Source organism: Macaca nemestrina, chromosome 2 (genome assembly GCF_043159975.1).
Source record: "Macaca nemestrina isolate mMacNem1 chromosome 2, mMacNem.hap1, whole genome shotgun sequence".
Classification (NCBI taxonomy): Eukaryota; Metazoa; Chordata; class Mammalia; order Primates; family Cercopithecidae; genus Macaca; species Macaca nemestrina.
Window position 1 is genome coordinate 152,519,899 of NC_092126.1, and position 25,728 is coordinate 152,545,626.

Sequence of the window (25,728 nt, forward strand, 5' to 3'; positions counted from 1 at the left end):
GGCCTTTCTGCTGCCTGTGGGGCCTGCACCTGGGTCAGCCTGCCTGTCCTCTCTGGGCATGGCCAGCCTGGGACCAGCTAGAGATGGGCACACCATGATGGGTGGGTCTGTGCGACTGACTGCCTCACCATCGGGGCATGCAGAGGGCATGTGGGGAGTGCCTGGGGCCCCTGGCCTTCCTGTTGGGCTGGTTTTGGAGAGCTAGGGGGTGAGGGCTGGCACTCACCCACACCACTGTCCCTGGGGGCTGTGTCAATATCCCCATCCCTGCCCCCCAGGCCTCCATCCTAACACCTTCATTGTGTATCTCTATCCCGGCCCGCGGGATCGTCGAAGCAGGCCCTGGAGGAGGGAGTGGGAATTTGGGGGACAAGAGACACGAGAAATGGAGACAAGACAGTGCTCTGATCAAGTCTCATTTAATGGCGGTAATGCAGTGCCTTATATACACTTGGAGGGGAAGGGGTTGGGCCAGAGGCGGAGATGATCTCATCGCAGAGGGCGTGACCAAGTAGGTATTGGTTTCTCTGGTCAAACGTCATGTTGCACCTGCGCTGTCAGTTGGTAATTTTCCTGGGCACGGGATGGTGCCTGTGCTACAAAGTAACAATTTTCGCTGCCGCGGGGGAAAAACAAGTGAAGAAGAAGCAGGAAGAGCGCCATCTATTATGAGGTATTGATACAAAAGAGAAACAACAAATCTAGGGAGGAGGTAAAAAGTGGAAAGGAATAGAGCTCGGGCGTTTAATCATTAATTATTATTTGCTATGGCCGGGGCGCGCAGCTCCGGACATATCTCTGTGCTGAAAATTGGTTTAGAAAATGGGTACTGTGGTGTGGTGGGCATGTATTTTTTAAAATAAAGTTTTAGTTTTAGAATAGTTTTTGATTTCTAGAAAAGGTGCAAAGATAATTCTGAGTAGTCCCCCACCCAATTCCCTCTACTGTTAACACCTTACATTACTATATGTGCACAGTGAGGTGTCAATCAATATTGATATGTTCTTAACTAAAGTCCATCCTTTATTTAGCTTTCCTTTGCTTTTATTTAATGTCCTTTTTTCGGTCCCAGGACCTCCTCTGGGATACACATTATGGTTTCTTAGACTAGCTCTGGGATTTTGCTTTTGTTTTGAGATGGGGGCCTCTCTCTGTTGCCCAGGCTGGTCTTGAACTCCTGGTCTCAAGCAATCTTTTCTCACTTTAGCCTTCCAAAGTGCTGGGACTACAGGTACATGCCGCCGTGCATGTACCCTGGTTTTGACGATTTTGACAGTTGAGGAGGACTGGCCAGGTACATTGTAGGATGCCCACTACTGGGCTTTGTCTGACGCTTTTCTCATGATTAGACTGGGATTGTGGGTCTGGGGAGGAAGATCACAGAGGTAAAGTGCCCTGATCAGCCCATCCAATGGGGAGGGCAGCTGCTGTCAACTGGCACGTCCCCTGTGATGCTGGCGTTGCCCGCCTGGCTGAGGTCGTGCTGGTTGGGTCTCTCCACCGTGGATTTCTCTTCCTCCTCACCTGCTGCAGTGCGCTCCTTGGTGCACATATTTGCAGTTGCTCCACAGCGTGGTGTTACAGGTGCCACTGGCTCCCTGATTGTGTAGTCAGCAGTGTTAAGTGTTCCTTGCTGTTGCCACACGTCTTGTCTGTTGCTGGCGCCTGCTCCGGAGTCCTCCGAGGGGCACCCCACACTTCCCCTGGGATCATGTGTCCAGGCTGCTCCCAGGTACCCACCCCACAAACTGCTGCAGAGAAGGGGGCCCATTTGTGGACTTCCCTGGACACGCAACCAAGGAGCGAGCTGCTGATCATGGATGTCTGTGCTACAGTCTTGACCCCATTTTATCAGGCTGCCCTCCAGAAAACCTGTGCCTCCCTGTCCATCAGCCCACTTCCTGCTATGTGCCAAGCGGAGGGGCGCGCCGCGCTTGCTTGCCGGCTGTGCCGCACACGTGTGCTAAGGGTTCTGCTTTCTCTGAGTCACTGAGCTACACCCAAAACCAGCGTCCCATCCTGTGGGCTGTAGGCTCAAGTGGGTCATTGCTTGGCTTGGGCACAATATCTAGAAAAGTTTTGAGCCAACATGTCAACACTGAGGAATTTCACGTGCACTTTTAGGTTTTGGGCTTCTCTGGAAACCCCAAGCTACTTCTTTCTTATGGTTCCCAAGGTAAATCTGTTCTTCTCAGCGTTTTTCTTTCTTTCTTTTTTTCTTTTTTTTAAAATTTATTATTATTATTATACTTTAAGTTCTAGGGTACATGTGCATAACGTGCAGGTTTGTTACATATGTATACTTGTGCCATGTTGGTGTGCTGCACCCATCAACTCGTCAGCACCCATCAACTCGTCATTTACATCAGGTATAAGCAGTTTTCATTTGGAAGACCCTGTGGCCCCACAGGACCTTATGGCTTCTGCAAAATAGACTGGGACCATTGCAAAGCCCTTTGTCCAGGCAGAGCTTTTCCCGCGAAGGGCCGGGCAGCCTGGCTGGAGGCAGTGAGCACCCATCGCAGGAGGTGTGAGAGCGGCCCCAGCAGATCCTGGGTGTGGGATGGGACCACTGACATTCCCCTGGTTTAGTTTCCACAACTTTATGAGACAGGCATTCTCCTCGCCTGCTGCTCGGCAAGCTGGTGGGACAGAAGCGCCGGGTCCAGCTTTGTGGATGAGTTTTGACGCAGTTGCGGGGCAACAGTGCCCCCTCGTGGCTGCAGCCCCAGCCTGGCCGCTCTGCCTGCAACGAATGGAGGGGTGGATTTGGACAAGTGGCATGGGGGAAAGGTGTTTCTGACTGCAGGGAGGGCTGCAAGGCTTTCCCACGGCCAGTGTGGCTGGAGGGAAGGGTGTGGTGGGAGCAGAGGCCAGAGGTCTGTGGGGACCAAGTGGGGAGAGGATAGGATGCTGAGTGAGGGGTGGTCCTTGAGGGAATTTGGGCAGAGTGGCCACCCCTCCCTTGAACAGCAGGTCTGTCCATGACCCCAAGGTCTCCCTGGGGTCTGCTCCTCTGACCCCTTCCTAAGATCAAGGGATTCCCACCCACAGGAATCTTCCTGCAAACAGATTTGTGGGCTGGGCTGGCCTGGCCTGCTCTGCCATGGATGGAACCATTGTTGATAGCTAGGGGCTTTAATGATGGAACTGTGGGCAAAATGCACCCCCCAAGAGAATGGAGGTGACCCAGTTCCACCAGCATCTACTGGCAGCCCCTGCCGTGTTCCAGGCCCTGTGCTGGCAGGCTCTGCATTGCTCAGATCCTGTTCCCACTACAACCTGGAGAGAGGGCTCCCAGCCCCAGCTACAGAGGTGGATACTGAGGTTCAGAGAGAGTGTATAACGTGCTTAGGGCCACACAGGGATTCAACTCTGCGAGGGAAACCTCATTGCTCAGGAGAATGAGAAGAAAAGCCACAGACTAGGAGAAAATATTTGCAAAGGACATAGCTGATAAATGACTATTATCCAGAATCTACAAATAACTCTTAACACTCAACAATAGGAAAACAACCCAATTAAAAAGCAGGCAGAAGATCTAAACAGACACCTCATTCAACAAGATACACAGATGGCAAATAAGCATGTGAAAGATGCTCCACATCATATGTCATTAAGGAACTGCAAATTAAACCAGCCGTGAGATACTGCCACACACCTACTGGAGTGGCTCATATGCAAAGCACCAACACACCAAATGCTGGCGAGGATGTGGAGCAACAGGAACTCACATTCATTGCTGGTGGGAATGCAAAATGGCACAGCCACTTTGGAAAACATTTTGGCTGTTTTTTTTTGAGACGGGATCTTTCTCCGTCACCCAGGCTGGAGTGCAGTGAAGTAATCATGGCTCACTGCAGCCTCAACCTACCAGGCTCAGGTGATTCTCTCACCTCAGCCTCTCAAGTAGCTCAGACTACAGGCGTGCACCACCACCCCCAACTAATTTTTGTATTTTTTTTGTAGAGGCAAGGTTTTGCCACGTGGCCCAGCCAATCTGAAGCCAATCTGAAAAGGCTGCACACTCTATGATTCCAACTATACGACATTCTGGAAAAGGCAAAACTATGGGAACAGTAAAAAGATCTGTGGTTGCCAGGGGTTAGGGGGAAGGGAGCACAGGGGATTACAGGTGGAGCATAGATAATTTTTAGGGCAGTGACACTATTCTACATGATACAATAATGGTGGATAAGGGTCGTTGTACATTTGTCCAAACACATGGAATGTACAGCTCCAAGAATGAGCCCTCACTTAAACCATGGGCTGTGGGTGACACTGATGTGGCAGTGCAGGTCCCTCATGCGCTCCTCTGCTGGGGATGTTGATAGAGGGGAGGTTGTGCATGTGTAGGGGCAGGGGGTGTATGGGAACTCTCTGTACTTTCTGCTCAATTTTCCTGTGAACCTAAAACTGTTCTAAAAAATTAAGTCTGCTTAAAAAACAAAACAGAACAGCCCACTGTGTGGCCCTCCCCATACTCCCAAAGCTCACATTCTAGTGGGGAGTCAGACACAGAAACAGACACAACCATGCTGACAGTCACTGCAATGATGAGGTAGCCACAGGGGGCTGTGGAAACTCAAGAGGGGCCACTATAGTGGCATCACGGAAGGCTTCCTGGAGGAGGTGTTGCCTCCAGTGGGTTTTGACGTGCAGCAGGAATTACCCAGCTGGAGATCAGGGAAGGCACTGCAGGCAGCATGCTCAAAGGCACCAAAGAGTGAGGTGTTGGGGGAGCAGCGTAAGTTCATAGTGCAGCGAGGGGGTGCTCCGTGCACAGATAAGTTGCGGGCTGCGGGCAACAGGACCCTGGGTGCCCCTAGAGCCTCGCGGAGCGGGTTGCAGAGGAGTCTCTGGGCCACGGCGTGTGTGCAGCGACACCTGGCGGTGGCATGCGGAACTGCGGAAGGCTGCGCAGGAGCCGACAGCTGAGACGCGGTGGGGACCGGTGCGGGCCGGTGCGGGCCAGTGTGGGCCAGTCCGGGCCGCGGCGAGGCAGGTGGCCGGGTCCGAGGGCCGCGTCCCACAGCAGCTTCCAGGACCTGGAGAGAAATCGGGAGGTGCGTGAACGTGGATGGGCAGAAATAACGTCTTTTATACTCTAATTGGAACATAGCATGTCCTTTAATTATGAACGCAATGAGCTACAGTAGCACTACTCATTTCAGAAATGGTGCAATCTCACTTTCCTGCCTTAGTACTTTGAAATTACAGCGGGTATTAGACCCGCTGCTAGACCGTGTCATTCACTGGGTTAAGAAGGGAGCCCACATAGTGCCATGTCACAGACCCCTTTTAGTATTTTGATAACTATAATTTAAATCAAATTGGCATTTAAGAACCTACAGGCTTGCCCAGACTGCCAAAGGCGTCTCTGGCACACACACACGCACACACACTAACATGCACACAAGCAGACACACACGCACGCAGACATGCACATGAACACATGCACACGCACACTTGCATGTACACACACGTGTGCACACACACATATGCATGGTTGGGAACCTCTCTGGAGAGGAAAGGCAACACCAGTGTGTCCGCTATGTAGTGGTTGATCAGATAGTTTATTGTAGACATGGACATGAGTAAGAAAGGGGCACTGCTAATTAGGCCAGGGCAGTGGATATGAGGTGGGACTGCCCCTAGCACACTGGGACCAGGGCTACCTCGAGGCCTGCAGGACACCAGGAGCTGTGTGTGAGTTTGCATCTCTGTAGGCACGTAGCTTTGAGTATGGGAGAACCCGGTGGACTGCATCTGAGGTGGGGAGGTGGTGTCTGTCACTGTCCTGGGTGTGTGTGTGTGTGTGTGTGTGTGTGTGTATGTGTAGGGCATTCTGATCTCCAGTGCCTGGGTTCTAGCAGATGCCTGACCTACAGCCCTGTGTTCAGCCTGGTCATTCCAGCCCTCAGAGAGACCTTGTCCAGCCATTTCCTGGAGTAGCAAATGGTCCAGAACCAGTCTGTCTTGCCTCCTCTGAGGGAGACAGGCGGGCTACATGTGTAGCCTTCTTACCTCACTAAACTCATCCTCCCTTCCGTGATCATCCCCATTTTACAGACACAGAAACTGAGGCCCAGAGGAGCTGAATATTTGGCCCAGGCCACACAGAGTCCAGCCACGGGTGATGAGGGTCTGAGGATGGGGGTGGGACAGGAAACCTGACCTTTCTGAGCCTTGCTGTCCTTATCTGCTGTGTCAGGAGGTGAGAGGAAGATGTCTGGGGCTGAGCTAGCAGAGAGGACACTAAGCTTTTGGCCTCTCCCCTGTGTAAACCCCACCATGACTCCCCATTGCCATGGCATAAAGTCCCAGTTCCGTGGCCAGACATTCTGGTCCGTGCCCTGCTTCAGATTCATTGCCCATCACTCCCTATCCACTCCCTGCACTCCAGTCACCCTGGCCACCAGCCCTTCCTAGCACCCTCCAAGACCCTTCTCATCTCCACGCCTCTGCCCATTCTGTACCTTTTGCTTAGAGTGCCTGGCAAACTCCTACGCATCCTGCAATGCTCAGCTCTGAGTACCCCACACAGAATTGGCCTCTCTCTGCTGTGTGCCTCCACTGCCCTCACACATCCCTGCAGGTAGCCCTTCTGAGGACTGATGCAGCTAAACATGATCCGAGTCCCCAGCACCTAGCACCAGGCGTGCATAAAGCAGGCGCTAACAAATGCGTCTTGAATGAATAAGCAAATGTGTGTGTGCACACTCCACCTGTCCCCCGTCCTCATGAACTGCTTGAGAGAAGGGCTGGGTCCTTTCCAGCTGCTCAGGTAGCAATCAGAGTTTGTCCAATGTCCAGGCTGGAGCCAGAGTTGAAGGGAGGAGCAGGCTGGGGGTGGTGGTGGCTGCATTTGGGGTTAGGAGGCCCAGGCTGGGCCCGTGAGCTGGACACCCCACCCCAACACCTGAGGTAGCTGCTACCCAGGTCCCTCTCTGCATGCTCCTGGATGGGGCTTGGCTGTGGCTTCCACTCAGGCCCCTGGATATCCCCTCTGCAGCTTGGTCCTCTGTGACTCACTCTTTCTTGGCCCTAAAGGTTAGTGCAGGGCCAGGCCTCGTCCTCTTCTCCATTTATCAGGTCGGAAGCTCAAGGCTGACCTGGCTGGGGCCAAGGTTTATGTGCTTGTCCTCCCCACCCAGCACCGCTGACCCTGTGAAACATGCCAGGAAGGGTGGGGACAGGAAGGTGACAGTAGGACTTCTGTGTCTGCCCTGGGGCACTGTCAGCTGGGTCAGGATTTATGCCCTGATGTTCCCACCCCCAGACCTGGTCACCAGGCCCACGCCCTCGGTCTGGTGCTTAGCCATCCCTGCAGGGGGCCCAGCAAAGCCTGAGGGCTGGGAGCTGGCTGGGGTGTGGGGTGGGCCGGGGTTGGGGGTTGGCAGAAGGCCACTGCAGATTAGGTCCCAAGTGAACACTGCTAGCGTCTTTGTCCAGCTGAGAGACATCGGCTGGCTGGGACATCTTGCCTCCTGGGGCCTGTTTCCGCAACTGTAAATGGCATTGCCTTAGTAGCCACCCTTTGGGGCTCTAGGATAGCACATGTCCACAGGACCTCAGCTAATGTGCCCGCCTGCAGTGTCCCCCATTTTCTTTTGGGGAGCTCCCCTTGCCAGTGCCAGTGCACATGGTCTTTGCTGGGCCATCCTTTGCACACCGTCTCTCCAGGCCTGGGGCTTGAAAGAGCGCCTCCTTAGCGGGGGCCCTAAACGCTGGCTGGGGCTCCAGGGGCAGGAGGTAAGGGGAGAGGTGGTTTTAGTGGGTTTGCTGGCAGTGATCTGAGTCCAGGGGTTGTAGCGGAAAGAACTGGGGGTGGGAGGAGGTGCAAGGCCAGTTGGATCAGCGGATGCACAGGAGATGGTGTCTTTGGTCACCCAGTTGCTCAGTTAGAAACCTGGACAGCCTGGCCCCTGCCCCTCCCCACACCTCCTAGCCAGTGGTGAGTCTTGCACAGCCCTCTGTCCACCCACTCCAGCACTCGCCCCTTCCCACCTCTTCCCCTGCCTCTGCTGCCCCGGCCTGCTTCCACTACCTGCATCTCTCACCCACATCACTGCAGTCGCTTCCTCAGTGGCCTCTGCCTCCTCTCCTCTCCACCCCCTCACCCTCCATTGTCACCACCTTGCTCCTCACAGCTGGCTGAGCCATTATGACTAATGACTGTTCTCAGCTCCCAGCCCCATGGTTTCCATCACACGAGGATACAGTCACATTCCTTGCTGCGGCCTGTGAGACCCTCGGAGTCCTGGTACTGCCGCCCCCTGAACCTCCTCTCCTTCCCTTTTCTCTGCCACGTCCACAGCTCGGTGAGCCCATTCCCACCTTGGGGCCTTTGCACTTGGCGGTTCCTCTGCCTGGCACATGTTGGCTCCAGTGTTCATAAATCTCCTTCCCTCCCGTCTCTCAGGTCTCTCCTCAGATGTCACCTCATCAGAGTGGCCTGTCCTGACTGCCATATCTACAATACCCTCCCCAACGCCTGGCATCGCCTCCTCCCTCTTGTATGAGTGTCTTCAAGGCACTTTCACTTGTGGATATTGCTTTATATATTTAGTCGGAGGAGTATAATCTGGGGGCCCCTGGGAGACAGACTCTGGCATGATGGCTGTTGTGATGGGGGAAACCGGGGCATCTCCTGGGGACTGACAGCAAGTTGCTGCCCTTCTGGGCCTCAATTTCCCCTTCTGTGCCATAAGGCCCAGGCCGTCTCTCTGCCCGCTCACGTGTCCTGGGAATGCTGAGCCTTTGCTTTGTCCTGGAAGTGGGGTTGCCATGGAAACAGAGGCAGGCGGCTCCAGCAGAGGCAGCATCCACCTCCCTTTGTTAGACCCAGGGCCTGCTTTCTGGGGGCCCCCTTCTGCGGAGGAGTGTGTGCTTCTTGAGGGGCCAGTAGCCTCTACTTGGTCCTATTCTGGCCGTCCTGCCCCCAGCCCCCAGCTTGCAGTTTGCTTCACTAGATTGTAAGGAGGATGATGAAAAGGCAGAGTGTTCCAAGCTAGGGGTGGAAAGTCAGGGGCATCAGGACCCAGGGCACGGGGAGCAGGAGTGTGTCCTCATCTCATGTGGCTTTAGGCAGTTCCCCCATCATCCTCTGCGCCCCTAGCCCTGACACTCCCTCTGCACACAGCTCTACTTTGATCAAACCAGTGCCTGGGCCACCTCCCTGCTCCCATGCCCTCTGGGGTAGGATGTGGGCTTGGCGGGGAGTGACACACGGCAGCTCCAGGCGTGGCTACAGCTGGAGACATCCCGTCTGCCTCAGGCCCCTTAGGGCCGGGCGATACAGGAAAGGGGACCTGCTCGTGAGCACAGCTGGGCGATGGGATGCCAAACCCCTGCCCAGGTATCCCCAGGACGGCGCTGCAGCAGGAGTGCCCCTGATCCCGGGCGATCGCTCTCCAGCCCACTAGGCTCTTGGACGGGCTCAACCCGCCGCCCTGGCCCGGGGTTGGGGCTGGGACGCCAGGCCCCTGTGGTGACGGTTCCCTCCAGCAGGTGGCGAGGCTCAGCCGGCCAAGGAGCCGGTGCCTCCCGCTGGCTGCCGCCCGGCCGCCGCCTTCCGCCCTTGCCCGCCCGCGGCCGTCCCCAAGCCGCTCCCGGCCGGGCCTTGAGCGCCTTTTCCTCTTCCCGGCGCCCCGGCCGCCCGGCGCGTCCCGCTGGGCAGGAAGGGCCCGCCCGCGCCCAAGGCCGGGGCCGCCGCCAGAGGTCGCCCGCCGCCAGGGGCTGCTGCGGCGCCGGGGACGCGCGGGGCCTGAAGGTCTCCCAGGCGCACCCAAGACCCATCCGCGCCGGCCGCCTGCCCTGTGCCCCTGGGGCGCGTAATGGTCTCCTCGACGCTCCGCCCTGGCTTTGCCCATTAGTGCCGTTAGTGCCATTAGTGCCGTTAGTGCCATTAGTGCCTGTGTGAGCGGGACCTGGGTTGGAGGGACCTGCCAAGCCAACTCTGGGGGACCCCTCCTCCAGGGAGCCGCCTCCCCCTCGCACTTTCGAGGGGAGCGGCTGCCCAGAGATAGCCGGAGACTACAGGGCGCCTTGGGCCCCCTCTCTGGAAGGCACAGACAGGTGCCATCCCTCTCTGGGCCTGAAGGCTTTCCCAGAGAGCAGGAGGAGGAAGTCCCAGGAACATTCCATTAAGGAGATGACACTCTCTTAGTGTCATCTTTGGAATTCCATTCTTTGGAATCGCAGCGCCAGAATTCAGGACCCCTGCCCTCAGAGTTTTGGTACAGTGTAGCCATGAGGCACCCGATGGCTTGGGTTCAAATCCCAGCTCTGCCATTTTCCAGGCAAGTCCCCTAACTTCTCTGTGCCTAGGTTTCCCACCTGTGAGATGAGGCTAGTGACGGTACCAGTCCTATCCGGTTGTGGCAAGGACTAGATACTCGGTGCAGTTAAGCTCTAGCACAGCACCCGAAGTGGTGATTACCATCACTCGCTACAGAGGATTAGACTCACAGGGTCAGGAACCCAGAGACTTACATTGGACACAGAGATTCAGGGTCTCGAGAAAGAGAGCAGAATCTACCCTGCAGAGAGTATTTGGTCCAAAATTTTCTCTTCCTGGGAAGAAAAGGAAAATGAGAGGCCCCAGTACATTGAGTCATAGTGGTGAACTCTGGGCCAGGCCAAGACGGAGGCCTTGGAGATGCAAACCAGCTAGGTGGCAGGGGCCAGTTGCAAAACACTTTGAGCCCTAGGCTCCCCATCTGTAAAACGGGCACTGCTGCCTCTCATGTGGGGCACGCCAGGGATGGGGTGTAGCACACAGGTGCTTAGTAAATATGGAGTCTTCTCTACTTTGTCACACAGCAAGGGAGGCTTTCATGGGGAAACTGGGCCGGCTGTCTCCTTCCTCCCAGAAGAGAGTGATGACAATAGCTGTCAGGCCATCCTGGAAGGATGCTGGGCTGGTGGAGGGCAGCCCTCGGTGCCCCCGGCTGTCCCCTTGAGCCACCCATCCCTCTTCCCTGCTGTGGCTTGCACACCCTGAGCAGCAAGTGGCAGGTGAACAGTAGTTGGAGAGGGGGCAGGCAGGCGCACCAGGTGGGGGTGTTTGTGAAGGCGCAGATTCAGAGCAGGGACAGGTTCGACATCAGTGAGATGGGGGCTTTGTGACCATCTTCAGTAGCCTCACACTGTACCTACATGGAACTGAAGCAGAGGAGGCTAAGGGACTTGCCCAAAGCCACATGGCCAGACAGAGGTGTGTAGGACGAAGTGGGCCAAGCCCATATGTCTCTTGTATGAGCAATGTCCAGGCCTGATTAATTTCTATAGACCCCTCTGTATCAACATGGAGCAGGATGAAGATATATTTGTTGAGTGGATGACTGTGTCTGTCAGGCCACATTACCAAAGGTCTATACTTGCAATGAGGGAGGGGACATCCAGTTTTGCTTTGTTCTCTGGGCTCTCTGACTCCTGTGCTCAGCTCCGGACACATCAGTGGACCCTGAGATGAACAGCAACCCCTGGAGACAGCATTCTATTAGGAGATGGGGTGGCTCCGCTTGGAGGGGATTCCCACTGCTGTGCCTAACTCTCTGCAGGGTTGTCCTGGGGCAGGAGGGTTAGGAGGAGCTGGTACATCTGTGGGCAGGACTGAGACCTTGGGAAGACAGGTCCCAAGCTTATGAAGAAGTCTCCCAATTTTACTCATAGCTGCCATATGGGGGTGAACAAGTTGGGATATTTAGTGGAAATGGTCATGCAGTTATTTTTCCAAAAGTCTTTATTGAGCACCTACTGTGTGCCAGACACTAGAGCTGATATTATTTTACTGGAGAATTTGACGGTCAACAAATAAACAAATCGATAGTACGATGTTAGATGCAGACAAGTAGGAAGATGAACAACAAAGCAGGACTGGGGTCAGAGGACACCAGCGAGGGGCCTTGATTAGACAGCGGGGCTGCCATTGGGCGGGAAATAGGATGATGTGAAAAGCGAAGGGAAGAGTGCGCCAGGCAGAGGGACCTGCAGGAGCGAAGGCTGGAAAGTGGGAATGTGCTGACAAGAGGCGTGGCTGGAGCGGAGTGAGCGAGACCCTCGGGCAGGACTGTGCCCTGCACCCCAGTGCCCTGCACCCCAGTGCCCCCTTGCCCTCTGCCCAGTGCAGTCACCCCTTCCTTACTCGAGCCCACTCCGCAGCCCCAAAGCTCCACGGCGCCAAAGCTCCACAGCCCCAGAGCTGTGCGGCTCCGGGAAGCTGCGTCAATCCCAGCGACCACACGGAGGCAGCAGAGAACACGGCTGGGACGAGGGCAGCGGGTGAGGACTGAATCTGAGCACCCTGGGGACTCCCAGGTAGCCGGGGCTGGAGACAGGACACCTCCCTCGCTGCTTCTTTGTACCCAGCCTCACATCTCTCTTCGAAAGTTCCTCCCTCCTAAGCAGCATCAACAATGCCTGCTGAAATGACAGCTCCACTGCACTGCTCTGGAGGCTCATCTCTTCGCGCCTCCATGCCTGCATCTGTGAAGTGGAAGCAATCAGAGTTTCATCTCTAGGGGGTACATTGCAAGTGCTCAGGAATGTTGTCTGCTTGCAACCATGTGTGCCTCACACAACTACCTGTGTGACTGGGCAACTCCCTGAGTCTCCGTTTCCACACTTGTAAAGTGATGGTAGGACTATGGTGTGGGGCTCTTCTGTATGCCAGGTACACATGCATAATGCATGCACAGATCGTGGCACTTAGTCAAGGCCCAGTGACAATAACTAGTAATCATGACAATTGCATTGATGACCTGGGGGCTTAGAGTCGGGAGAGACCTGCTGTTTGGAGGAGAACATTGAAGCTTGGGAAGAAGAGGTGTTTGCCCACCATGTACTCACCAGGAATGAGAGGCTGAGGGGCCCCTTCAAGACTCTTGTCCATTTGACAGATGGGGACGCTGAGGTCTGGAGAGGGTGGGCAGCCTGGCCAAGGCCACCCTGTGGTGGGCATGGGACTAGAATTCGAGATGCCTGCTTCCCTTCACGGCTCATCCAACCATGTCTTGGGGCCCTCCCTTCTAAGGCAGGTGGTTTCTTGGGCTGCAGCTCCGGATGTTCCTTTTTCCTCTCCAGCTTCCCCCCGCCCACACCTGTGCCAGACTGTGCAATCTTGGAAAGCTGCATTCTTGGAAATCTGGTCCCTTCTGGTCTTTGAATCTTCGAACTTCCTATTGGAGCTGCGGCCCCTGGTTTCCGATGGTGTCTGGGAGGGAGCCTCCTGATTTTGATGTTTTACGGAGGGAATGAGGTGTTTCCAGTGCGTGGGCAGCCCAGGGTGGGTGGGTGGCGGTGGCAGTGTGGATGGCAGTTGGATGCAGAGAGGAGGAAGGGGACTTGGGGGCCACATGTGAGCCCCCTTCCATGGGAGTTTTCTCCAGGGTGCACTTTCCCCCTTGGCTTGGAGAGGAAACAGTTTCCCATGTTTTCCTTTCTCTCTGTGTGCTTGGGAGACACCCACAGCCCTCTTGGAATAATTCCTCTGAAACCTCCAATACCTCCAGCGTCTCCCGGGGTATTTTTCTTGTGGTTAAGGTGGTATTTACAGTGAAAACAGCTATTGAAATGAATTGCAAAAATAATGTCAGTGTTTCCACTTTTGACAAAAATGGGAAGGCAGGTGGTTTCATGTCTGCGATAAGCGCATTGCTCCTGCAATAATTACTATTTGAGATAATTATGAAAAAGAATTTAAATACTTAAGGCATGCACAGGGGCCAGGACAACTTTCTTTCGCCTTATTCATAATTTCTGCTGCAAGTTGGAGTCTTGTCCTGACTGGGACGTGGGGCGGGTGTGGGATGCTGAGGAGCAGCGGGCCAGTGTCAGACGCAGCACTGAGACCTGCTCCAGGTTTGAGGGGCATGGTTGGGCCCAGAAAGAGTGCAGATCTTGGAGTGGGACACATCTGGGTGGAAGATGAATGCTTTAGCAAGGCCATCCTAGGCAACTTTCTCTGCACCTCAGTTTCCTTATCTGTAAAATGGGGTGAATATTTGGGCCTACTTTAGAGCATTGTATGGAAATTGAAGCAGACAGTATATGAAAAGCACTCAGTGCTCTACATGGTCTACAGCCAGGGCTCAACACGAGCTGGGTCCCTTCCTGTGACATGGGAGGCCTGGGCGAGCTTCTGCTGCTCTGTTATCCACTGATATCCAGAGTTTGGGAAGGCCCCAATGAGTCTGTATTTTCTTCCCTCCTCTCTCCTGCTTGAACTTCTTCCCAAGAGCAGAATTCAGAGAGTGGCAGGGTGGCAAATGCCATGAGATTGGAGAGAAGCAGCCTCTGGGAGTCCTGGTGTCTGCCCCTGTGTGAGCCCAGAGGGTAGGCTGGAGCTAAGGACTGGGGGCCAGTTTCAGCTCTGTGTGTGGCCTGGGTTTCCCAGTTGGAACTCAGCAGGACTGGGCTGGACTGGCAGGGAGGAACCGTTCTCCCTGTTACCTGAGATGTCCAAGCAGCACCTGGGTGACCATCTGCCAGTGATGCTGTAAAAGGGGCAGGTCTTGGGCTGTCGGACCCCTGAAGACCTCTAGTCCTGAGACTTAAGGGTGAGTCAGAACCCAGGAATCCTAAGGGCTCACAAGAAGTCAAGGCAGGTGCTGTTAGTTCTGCCCCGGCTCTGCCCTGACTCATTGCATGGGTCAATGCCTGACTCAGGCCTCACTTGCCCCATCTAGGCAATAGGAGGGCTGGACTGTAAATGAAAAACTCAAAGAACAATGGCTTCAAGAAAAGAGAAATTTCTATCTAATTCATATTTAAGCCTCAAGGTAGGTGGTACAGATCTGGCACGGAGAACAGCTTCCTTCTAGCTCCTGGCTCCACCTAACCAAGGAGGAAATCTGGTCCTTGTGGTCCAAGATGGCTGCCAGAGTTCCAGCCATCACATCTAAGTTCTAAGTAGGAGGGAAGAAGAAAAAAGGACAGACTGTGGGTATCAGATGTCTTTTAGGAAATGCTCCTGGAATCTGATGTGGGACACTTTTGCTTATATCCTATGATAAGAGCTTCATCTCACAGCCACCCTTAGATGCCAGAAAGGCTGAAAGTGAGGGCTTTATTCTGGGAGCCCAGCTGAAATTCAGGGAAAGAAGGGGAGGATTGTCCTGGGGTCTACCAGCTGACTCTGCCACAGGACAATCTTGTCGGGTCCTTCTGCTTTGAGTCTTGGAGATTCTGAGGCTTTGGAAAGGTACAGTTGTCCATGACCCAGGCTTCAAGAACAGAATGTGGGCTAAATTGAAATAAATGAGTTTTCAAAATCATAAGATTCTGGAATTTCCGAACACTCTGTGTGTGTGTGTGTGTGCATGGCAGGTGTGCATGCATGCGTGTATGTGGCGTGTGTGTGTGGCATGTGTGCTGATGAGCACAGGTAGCAGATGTGGGGCTGTCGCAGGGCGGGGGCTGCTGGTGCCCCGCGGTGGGCAGCCTCTCTGGGCTCACAGGCTGCTCCCTCAGCTCCTGGAATCTGCTCCTGCCGGCCTGTTCATACACGTGCCTGTGTGCACTAGAGCCCCGGGGCCGGGGTGGCAGGAGGGGGGCGCCCAGGAATGCCTGCTCTTTTTAAGGCAGAGTTGTCTGTGCAGACTCCAGAAGTCTGGCTCCACTGACGGGTGACTAGGGGGTGAAGGGCGCCCCAGAGCAAGTTCCAGGCACCAAGGTGGGTGCGGAGGGGGTTATCAGGGTCAGAGCTGTGCTTCCATCTGATGGCCTCTGGTTCTGAGTCAAGTATGAATTTTGCACCTACTCTGTGTAGGTTCTGGCCTTTATGAGGTTGGGCCATTTTAATGCCTGTTCTGGGGGCAGGTGGAGGCCATGATCTGATTGGGCAACACTGTCACAGGCCCTGGCCAAAGGAAAAGTCCCTGCCCTCCAGGAGTCAATTAATACAATCAATTAACAAATAGGCAAATAAATGGCCTGCACTAAGCTCTAGGGAACAAACCCCAGCAGGAAGTGGGGTGGGAGAGATGGCAGGGGTTGGAGTGATGGCGAAGCGATGGTCAATGACAGACTCACTGGAAAGGTGACTCTTGGGCAAACATTTGCAAGAGGAGGAGTGAGCCAAGCAGGCGTCTGAGACAGGGCCTCCAGGCGGCAGGCACAGCCCAGGCAGAGGCCCCCAGGCAGGCATGGGCCTGGTGCACATGAATACAGTGCAAGGCCAGGGAGTAGCAGACTGGGTGCAGGGGGATCAGAGAGGCCACACGGCCAGATGGTGTGCAGCGCCTTGAAGCCACAGTATGGAGTTTGGCTGGGTAAGGACTTTGGGTGAGGACCCTGCCAGGAGGTTCTGAACAGTGGAGGGTGGTGGTCTGACCTAGGTTTACATGGCGTGCTCCCGGCTTCTGTGGGGAGAATGTAGATGAGATAGAGGGTGATGACTCAGTCTCCCCACAGGCTGTCTTCTCCCCCCCAAGTGCCACAGAGCTCCAGGTTTCCCGGTTCTCTCCGGAGTCCTACTGTTCTGGCCCCCTCTGCCCCTTCTCCACAGCCATTGTTTTGGTTCAGGGCTCATCTTCTCTCGCTGGCGATTCTCTTGCTTCTGCCTCCTCTGGTTTTTAGCTTCCTCATGATAGCAAAGTTGCTGCCTTGGTTCCAGGCCTCTCTGGCAGGATTTCCCGCAGAGCCTGCAGTTTCTGGCCTTTGCACCGATTGGACCATTTTATGCCTGTTCTAGGAGCAGGAGGAGGCCATGCACTGATTGGCTTGGTTCTGGTTCATCTGGACCAATCGTGGAGGCGAGGGGGCGGGATGCCATAGACTGGCTTTGGGTAACCTGGCTAGCCCGTTCCTAGCCGCAGGTGTGCGTGCCCTCAGCGTAGTGGGAGAGGGAGTCCCCCTCGTGCCCACGGCTATGCCCACGCTAGGAATGCGGTCTTCCCGGGGTTAGCTTAGTGTCCTGTGGGAGGCGTTCCCAGGGCTCCCTCATGCCCCACCTGCTCCTGCCCCATGCCCTCTTCAGGCTGGATTATTTTTCTATGGGGCTCGTAGCAAATTCCCACAAACGGGGCAGGTGAAAACAACATACGCTTATTCTTTTGACGGTTCTGAGGGCCAGACATTCAAAATGGCTTTTATGGGACAAAATCGAGGTGTCGCCTGGGCCTCGTGCCTTCTGAGAAGCCCTTTCTGGCCCTTTCCAGCTTCTCGAAGCCACCTGCTCTCCTGGGTTCGGGGCCCCTCCCTCCATCCTCAGAGCCGGCAGCGAGGCCCCCCCCATCTTTTCCACTCGGACCTCCTGCCTCCCCGCACCTTTTTTTTTGGAGGTAGGTTCTCACTCTGTCGCCCAGGCTGGAGTACAGTGGCAGATCTTGGCTCACTGCAACCTCTGCCTCCTGGGTTAAAGCAATTCTCTTTGCCTCAGCCTCTGGAGTAGCTGTAAAGCGGGTCCATTAGTCCGAGGCATGTGCCACCACACCTGGCTAATTTTTTTGTATTTTTAGTAGCAATGGGGTTTCATTATGTTGCCCAGGCTGGTCTTGAACTCCTGAGCTCAGGCAATCCGCTGGCCTCAGCCTTGCAAAGTGCTGCTTCCCTCTTATGGGGACATTGTGATCACATTGGGCCCACCTGGGCAGCCTGGTGTAATCTCCCCATCTCAGCATCCTTGATTGAACCACATCTGCAAGGTCTCTTTTGCTCTGCAAAAGATTCCTGAGATTAGGATGTGGCCTTTCTTTTTGGCAGGGCATGGGGGAGATGCAACATTTTCCTACCACAGTGGCCCAATCCTACTCGATGCTGGCATGGGGACTGTCTAACGCTGACTCCTCTGGGCCGCAGGCTGCCCTAATGGCTCAGGGTGGGTAGCTGAGTCCAGGCAAGCCCTGTGCCTGTCCCATCCACTGTCTCAGCTGCTGAGAGGTGTGTGGTGTGGGACATGCCCTGAGTGAAATGCATGAGACTCAAGGTGGGAATAGTTTCCTTTTGCTCCCACCTCTGAACCAGAGCATGTTCCCAGCTCTCCCTTCTCGCCCTTCCCATCTGGGCCTTCCCACCCACTTTCTGGGCTGAGGAGAGAAAAGGAAAGTGTCAGTGAAGACACCAGGAATTGCCCCAAACCCGCAGCCACGGCTACAAATCCAAGGCTGCGCACCAGGATGTCCTCAGCCTGAGTGCCAGCCTGCGGAGGGCAGGAGTGGACCACTTGGGGACCCCATCACACCAGGAAGCCTGAGAAAGCCCAGGGTGAGCCTGGCCCTGTGGAGTTCTGGAGAGCCTGAACGGCATTTGCACAGTCACCCAGCGGGGTTGGGACTGATGGCCCCGCTTTACAGCACAGGGAACTGAGGCTCCAGGTTTAGGGCCAAAATCCCCTCCCTCATCCCCGAGTTTCCTGCTCCCTCGCCACAGGCGCCCTTCCATCCACCAGGGCCCTCTCTGGAGGGGCCTTCTTCAGCTCAGGGAGGTTTTATCTGAGGCTCAGTGTTTTAAGTGATTCAATGAGGAGATTTTACATAGAAATCTGGATTTGTTATTTTTTTCGAAAAACAATACAAAAACACCAACAGGAGCAGTCGAGCTGCCTCTCTCATCTCCCTTCTGTTACCTGCGTTGACTCTACAGCCTCAGCTGGTGCAGGGCCTCACCTCTCTTAGCCCCTGCTGGGACACTCTGTCCCAATGCTCTGAAGCTGTTGGGGCCTGGGAAGCAGGGACACACTTCCAAACCCTCGAGAAGCCACAACGTCCTGGTCAAAGCTGATACAAGGATATCAATCCCCAGGGTGGGGTGATGGGGACAGGCCCTCTCGCTGGATGGACACATGGCAGATTCCCGCTAATGCACAGGGACCAAACGAGTGGGTGGCTACAGAGGAGGAACCATCCTGTCACAGCCTCCTCCAGATTGCAGGCCTTGAAGATTCCCAGTCCCCACAGGCCTGGAGTGTAGACACCCAGCCCCATCTCTGACTAGCTCTCTGACCTTCAGCGCTCCCTTGACCTTTCTGAACCATAGTTTCCCCACCTGTGAACAGGTGTGTGGGTTGGGTGACATGTTCTGTAAGAGCTCTCCAGCCCAGGTGCTGAGACACAGCCCTGAGCCGCATTTTGAAGTCATAAAGTGCTGCGTTCAAAGCCTGTTTCCATGTTACCCTCCCCAAACCTCCACTTTCCCATCTGTAAAGAGGAGTCATTGGTTCCCCTGCTTCCCTCACATGGTTGCTGTTAACTGTGATAACAATTAACTTGAACTTGCCTTTATTAAGCAAGCCTTGAACTTGCTTTATTAAGCATCCAGACTAAGGAGAGGAGGGACTTAGTGTGTATGAAGTCCCTGCTGTTTGCCAGGCTCTGTGTTTGACAGTGGAACCTCATGGCCATCCAGTAAGTTGGATTCATCCCTCCCTTAGTCACACAGGGAAACCCAGGCTCAAGGAGGCCATGTGAGCTGCCCCCATGGGGTGGCAATTGCGGGGAGATGTCTGGATTTGAGCAGAGCCTCCTTCCTCCCACCTACAGTGAGCTCAGCACAGGCGAGCCGCTGGGGAGGGAAAGAGTTTGCGCTGCCTGAGGATTTCAGTGCTGGCTTCCAGCCTGCTGTGATGGGCGTGGGAGGGAGGTCGAGGCGCTAGGCCGGGCTGCCCAGGGTGGGGGCAGGAAGACAAGGGGGCCTTAGGTGCTGCCAAGAGGTATTGATTCCAGGCACCAGGCTCTGGGCTGGGTCCCAGCCAAGAGATGAGGTCATGAAGGACGGGGACGGTGACTCCGGGGGCTGTGGCGTCCCCGCCGATGACGTGATTGCCAGACGTGAGGAATCTCTGCCTGGAAGATGCAGGCTCTCTCCTTCCTTCTCCTTGACAGTCCCCTTACTCCAGCCTGTTGTGTCTGGGGAAGGGAGGCTTATAGGCCTTGCCTTGCTGCTCTTGGGCTGTGTGACCTTGGACAAGTCACCACCCCTCTCTGGGCTTCCTTGGAACTCCAGGGCTCTGACAGCACCTCTAATGGAGACCTTTGATCAGTTCCCACCCAAGCCTCTCAATCTCTTGGGAGGTTCAGACAGGGAGACTGGACTGTCTGGAAAGTGGGTCATCAGCAGCTCCCTGCAATCACTCACAACTGCCTCAGCTTCCCCACCAAGTCGTTAGGAATAGAAGGCAGTTATCCTCCTGGCTCCCTCTGGACTTCCCCCAATATGGAGGCTGGAGTGTGCAGTGGGGAGTCAGGTCTCCAGGCTCTGCCACTTCTAGGCTGGGTAGCCTCAGGCAAATTGTTTAACCTCTCTGTGCCTAGTTTCCCATCATGGTGAGGGCATGTGTAGAGCTGCCCTACACAGGGCCCGGCACATGGCTGGAACTGAGAAATGGTGAGTGGGTGGGTAGAGTAAGTTGTGCTCTCATCGAATCATAGGCTTCCAGATTCTGGTTGAGTTTGGGCCCCAGCTTTGGCGATGCTTAACTGTGAAACCTTGGGTAGGCTGCCACCCTTCCCTGAGCCTCAGTTTCCCCATCTGTCAGATGTCAGTAGTATCTCCCAGATTGGAAGTTGTGTGGGGTAAGCTTGGACACAGGGCTTGGCACATGAGGGCATGAAAGGATAGGTACTGCATCACCAGAGGACTGCAGATGGCAGACTGACCCATCCCAGTGACCAGAGTAATGAGGCCACCATTCTGGGACCCCTCTTGGCTATAGGACCACAAAGCCATGCATCTCTTTAAACTTTCCCTGTGAACTTAACTCGGGAACTGAAGTGGCTTTTAGGTGAAAAAATATTCAGATAAACAAAAGGAGGACAAGAATACTTGCCTGCAAGCTCCTCTCACAGAGATGGTCATTAGCATTGCTAATCTCTTTTCTTATGCCCATACATACATATGTATATTTAGAAAGAAAGAACCATGCTGTTTTTCATTTTAACAGTATATAGTGCTCATGAATTTGTGCTGTTAAACATTTCTCTATAACACCATTTCACATGGCCGCATAGTATCCGGCGCCTTGGCAGGGTGTAATATGTGCAGCCAAACCCTCCATCAACACTGCAGTGTTTCCTAGGTTTTCCCTGCTGTGGTGAACATGCCCCTGATCACCCTTGCCACTAAATCTTTGTCTACGTCTAATGCTGCTTCCTGAGAATCAGTGTCTTGAAGCAAAATTGCCTGTTCAGAGTGAGCATTTTTGATGTTTGATTCGTGATACCAGTTCCTACTCCCAGAGCTGTGTGTGAGTTTTTATGCAAAATGTTCTAGGATTAAAAGTGATCCGTGCTACATTTGTTTCCTCCTTCAAACAGAATTCCCCATGCTTTGGAAGAGCTGATACCCTTTGGGGAGGTAGGCTTTCTTCCTGGGATCCTTAACGCCAGCCTCATCTCCACCCGCTCTCTGAACTGGAGTTCACTCTGGGTTGCATCATGCCAGCCAGCTCATTGCTCCTGAAGTATGCCAAACACGTTCCTGCCTCAGGGCCTTGGCACCTGCCATTTCCTCCACCTGGAATCTCTTCCCCCAGATAGCCACCATCTATCTTTTTCTCCACAACTTAAACTGTATCTCCAAAGAGGTTTCCTGGCTATCCACGCTGGCTTAAATGTGCCTGCCCCGCTCCTATCCGTTCAGTATCCCGTCTGTCTTCATCACGGTAGGATCACTTTGGGAATGTGTCTTTTTACATATTTGTTTGCTTGTTTAAGGTCCAGATCTCTCAGGGGTGCAGTGTGGCACCAAGTAAAGGTAGTAGTGGGTGGTGGCTGAAGGTCAATCCTGGTCTCTCCATAACAGAAAAAGCAGGGACCTCATCTCTGCTGCTCCCCATGGCTCCTCAGAGCCCAGACTGGTGCCTGGAAATGAGAGTTAGAATAACCGTGAACTTGGAAACAGGTGGGCAGTGACCCAAGTGTGGGCACCTTTGCTTTCTTGTTCAATAGAACAATTAGTAGCTGTTTTTGGGACAGGGAGTGCAGCAGGTTGGGCTTCCTTCTTTGAGTCTCAGTTTCCCCAGCTGTGTGAACAACTTTCTAACTGGCATGTGTGCTGTGAGGAAGAAAGGTGAGGACGTGTGTGGTGTGCCCAGCACTCTGTCTAGCACACCGTAGGGCAGACATGCAGAGCTGCTGCCCATTTCCAGGCAGGGGGACCGTTCTTCACACTCCACATAGACTACCTCATTTCGTCCTTCTAACACTGTGTGGTGTGGGGTGAGTCCTATATTAATCCCATTTTACATCTCAGCAAACTGAACCCAGAGAGGTCAATGTCCAAAGACACCTGGCTCATGTGGGATGGAGCTGATATTCCACCCCAGAAACACATCCCCCTTGTGTAACCACTGCATAGCCCAGACGAGTAAGTGGTAGAGATGCCTCGATAGAGCTGGAATCCAGTCTGACCACAGATGTACTGGAAGACCTTTGACCAGCCCATCTTCTCTACAGGCCTCTGCTTCCTCATCTGTAAAGCACACAACACACTCGTGTCATGTCCACTTTCAGGGTTCTTGGGGAGAAGTAGGGTTGAGTCTTTGGGAAGCTTCTGGCTGGAGGGGGACTGCAGCCCCCAACCTGGGATAATGGGGGAAGAAAAGGATGGAAAATGAAGACACTGGGATGAGGGGCAAGGGCCAGGGTCCAGCTCAGGCACTCACCATGGGGTCATTGTGCTGCCCTCCCCTTTTCCACTCCCCCTGCCCACCATGGCCTCCTCGGGGAGAAATGCCTCCATGTCTGGCTCCTGGCTGCACAAAGAATGATGAGGGGCAGTTGGGCTGAGGTGGAAATGGCACAAAACCCTGACTCAGGATTCACAATGGCCTTGTCATATTGGCAGGAATCATGCAAAGTGAATTTGACTAGGAATAAATGTCAATTCCAGCACTTGGGTCCAAAAAGCAAACTGCACGTGGCCAGGATAGGAAGATATGGCTTAGCACTGTTCATGGTGCTCAGGGGCTCAGCCCCGTGTGGCACAGAAAAGCAAATGTGCCCAAAGGCCACATTACCTAGGGCATAGAGCCTAGAAGGAGGGAGCTGATTGCTGCCTCCACCTCTGTACTCTTCAGAACTCCCTAAATGCTGCAGCTGGGATCCTTTACTAAAGGACAGGCATGGACTGGGTTGTGTCCAGAGAGTGCGGCCAGGCAGGAGAGTCTTCACTTTGTGAGGGGCAGTTGGAGGAACTGGGTCACTCAACTTGGAGAGGCAGCCTCAGGGGTCCTGGTCACTACCTCCTCCAGTGTTTGCAGGGCTGCCCTGAAGGGGCTGGAGGTGGGAGGAGCCGGAAAGTGTGTGGGCTGGGACCCTCTATGTGTAGGTGTCTGACACGGAAGGAAGCTGGGAGTTCTGCCTCAGTACATGCTTGTTCCTAGTCCTAGTTTCTGGGAAAGAGAAGGTATATCTAGGAAGATACGTATTCCATCCATCCACCCACCCATCCACCCACTCACCCACTCATCCACCTATTCAGCCACCTATTCAGCTATCCACCCATCCACGTATCCATCCATTCATCTATCCACCCACCCACCCACTCATCCATCTATTCAGCCACCTACCCACCTATCCACCCACCCACCTACCCATCCATTCATCTATCCACCCACCCACCCACCCTCTCACTCTCCTACCCATGTGTCCGTCCATCCATCCACCCATTCATCCACCCACTGACCTCCCTATCCACCAGCTCACCGACATATCCACTCACTTGGTCATCCATCCATTCACTCACCCACCCACCTGTTTATCCATCCATATCCATCCATTCATCCATCTAATATTTATCAATACTTTGTACTAGCCTGGGGAGAGTAATGAAAATTGGCACCACCTCTGCCCTCACAAAGCACACCGTTGAACTGGAGTGAAGACTAAGCAAGCAAAAACACCTAGTAGGCAAGCACCTGCCTGTGGAGGTGGAGAGGCGGTTTGCTGAGGAGGGCTTTAGTTGTCAGTCAGCTAGGAGGGTGGGTGACTGACCTTGGGTTCTGTCAGCAGGAAGGGGAAGGTCATGCGGGGTCCCTGACCTCAAGCTGTCGTTGGCCTTACAGACCCTTGATTCCTAGCCCTGGAGGCCATCCAGAGCATCTCATCCAGGGAGTCGAGAGGTCCTTCCACGACCCCGCTGGGGTCCACCGCAGCTAGGCCAGGAGCAGGGTGGTGCATCACTCCTGCGAGCTGAGGGCGAGACAGTGTGTGAATGGGGCCTGGACTGCCCAGTTCCCTCTATCAGAGCAACTAGAACCCTCTTCTGCATTAGGTCATGGGTACCTGCGTGAGCTCTCGTTTGAAGACAGGGTTCCACAGCACAAAGAAATTGGAGCCCGTGGTCCTCTCAGCGGGCATCTGTGGATTTGGCCTGCCTGGTGGGCCAGGCCAATCAGAGAAGAGATTGACCAATTGGGCACAGTGATTGGGGTCCTGGTATGGTTACATGACATGAGACAAACCAATGAGCATGGATCCTGAGATTCTGCTTGGCATCCCCTGGGCGGTACTTCCTGCTATGTGCTGGGCTTGGGGCCATGCAACTTTAAGTCCCGAGCTACTGCAGGTGTCTTGCCAGTGTGGGGAACCCAGCCTAGGATGAAGCACGGGAATGGAAACAGCTGAAAGAAGCAAGACACAGGGTCCTGACCACATCTTTTGGAGCCTGGATCCAACCTTGCCTGGATCTGCAACCACTACTGAGTTTTTCATGTACTTGGTGCCAATATGTTCCATGTCTCCATTTTTAAAAGTAAATTTGAGTTGGATGTCCTTTTGCAACTAAAATAATCTTGACCTATATATTCTTTGGCATTGTCCCTGTAGGGAAAACTGAGACCCATAGAGGGAAAGTGACTTGCCCAAAGTCATCAAGTGAACGGGTAACACACCCAGCCAGAAGTCTCCTGTCTGTAGCCAGCCCTCGCTTCCCACGATTTCCCATGCTTTAACCTGGACAATATGGCTTCTGGGAGGCAGAAGCCAGGAGGGGGCAAGGAGCCCCCTGCTTGGGCAGGGCAGGGTGGGCCAGTTCTTCCACCCCTCCAGTAGGGGTCCTGTCTCTGCCATGGGGGCACCTGTGGGTAAGAAGGGAGCCAGCACAGTCAGAAATGAGCTCAGTGGTGAAGGCATCTTCCCACCACCGCAGAACCCAGAGCTCCACATCGGAGGTATGTCAGTGCCGAGCTTTTGCTGAAATTCAGCTATTCATGGAGCCGCAGAGTTCCAGGGGGTCCCTTGGCATCTATGGTAGGTGGACTGGGAGAAGAACGACTACACTTTACATTTTTTTAAAAAGGTTTCCTTGAATGGTTTTGCTTGAAAAATAAATAGGGGTTCAATTGTAATACATTGGGCTTGGGTCTACAGCCATTTTACAGGGAAGAAAACTGAGGCTCCAAGCAGTCAGAATTTTGCCAAGGACTTCCAAGAGGGCCATACTGGCTCTGAGATTCTGATTTTCTCTCCCCTCCCACAGCCTTGGTGCACTGGCTTGCTGTGTGACAAAGGCAAGACCTCAGGTCCCCTTTGAGCTTCTGTGGGGATGAGGTGGTCTCTAGGAGTGCACCAGGCTCACTCTCTGCATCCCTGGCCACCTCCTGGGTTCTCCTGTCCTCATGGTTACCTTTAATGAGACAAGAAGTCATTTCTGTCTTTACAGAAAGGACAGATGAATCAGAGGGCTGTTCAGCGAAGGGACTAATGTAATTCCCCAGCTGACTTCGTCATTCCTTTGTGCCTTGAATGAAATTCCTCTCCAGTACATGCCTTTCAGAAAAAAAAA

At 54.2% G+C, this 25,728-nt stretch overlaps 1 pseudogene; it reads right to left on the minus strand.

The window, feature by feature from the left end:
- Positions 1–2,043: 2,043 nt before the first annotated feature.
- LOC105477745 (uncharacterized) lies at positions 2,044–8,869 on the minus strand (annotated as a pseudogene).
- Between the last annotated feature and the right edge of the window lie 16,859 nt (positions 8,870–25,728).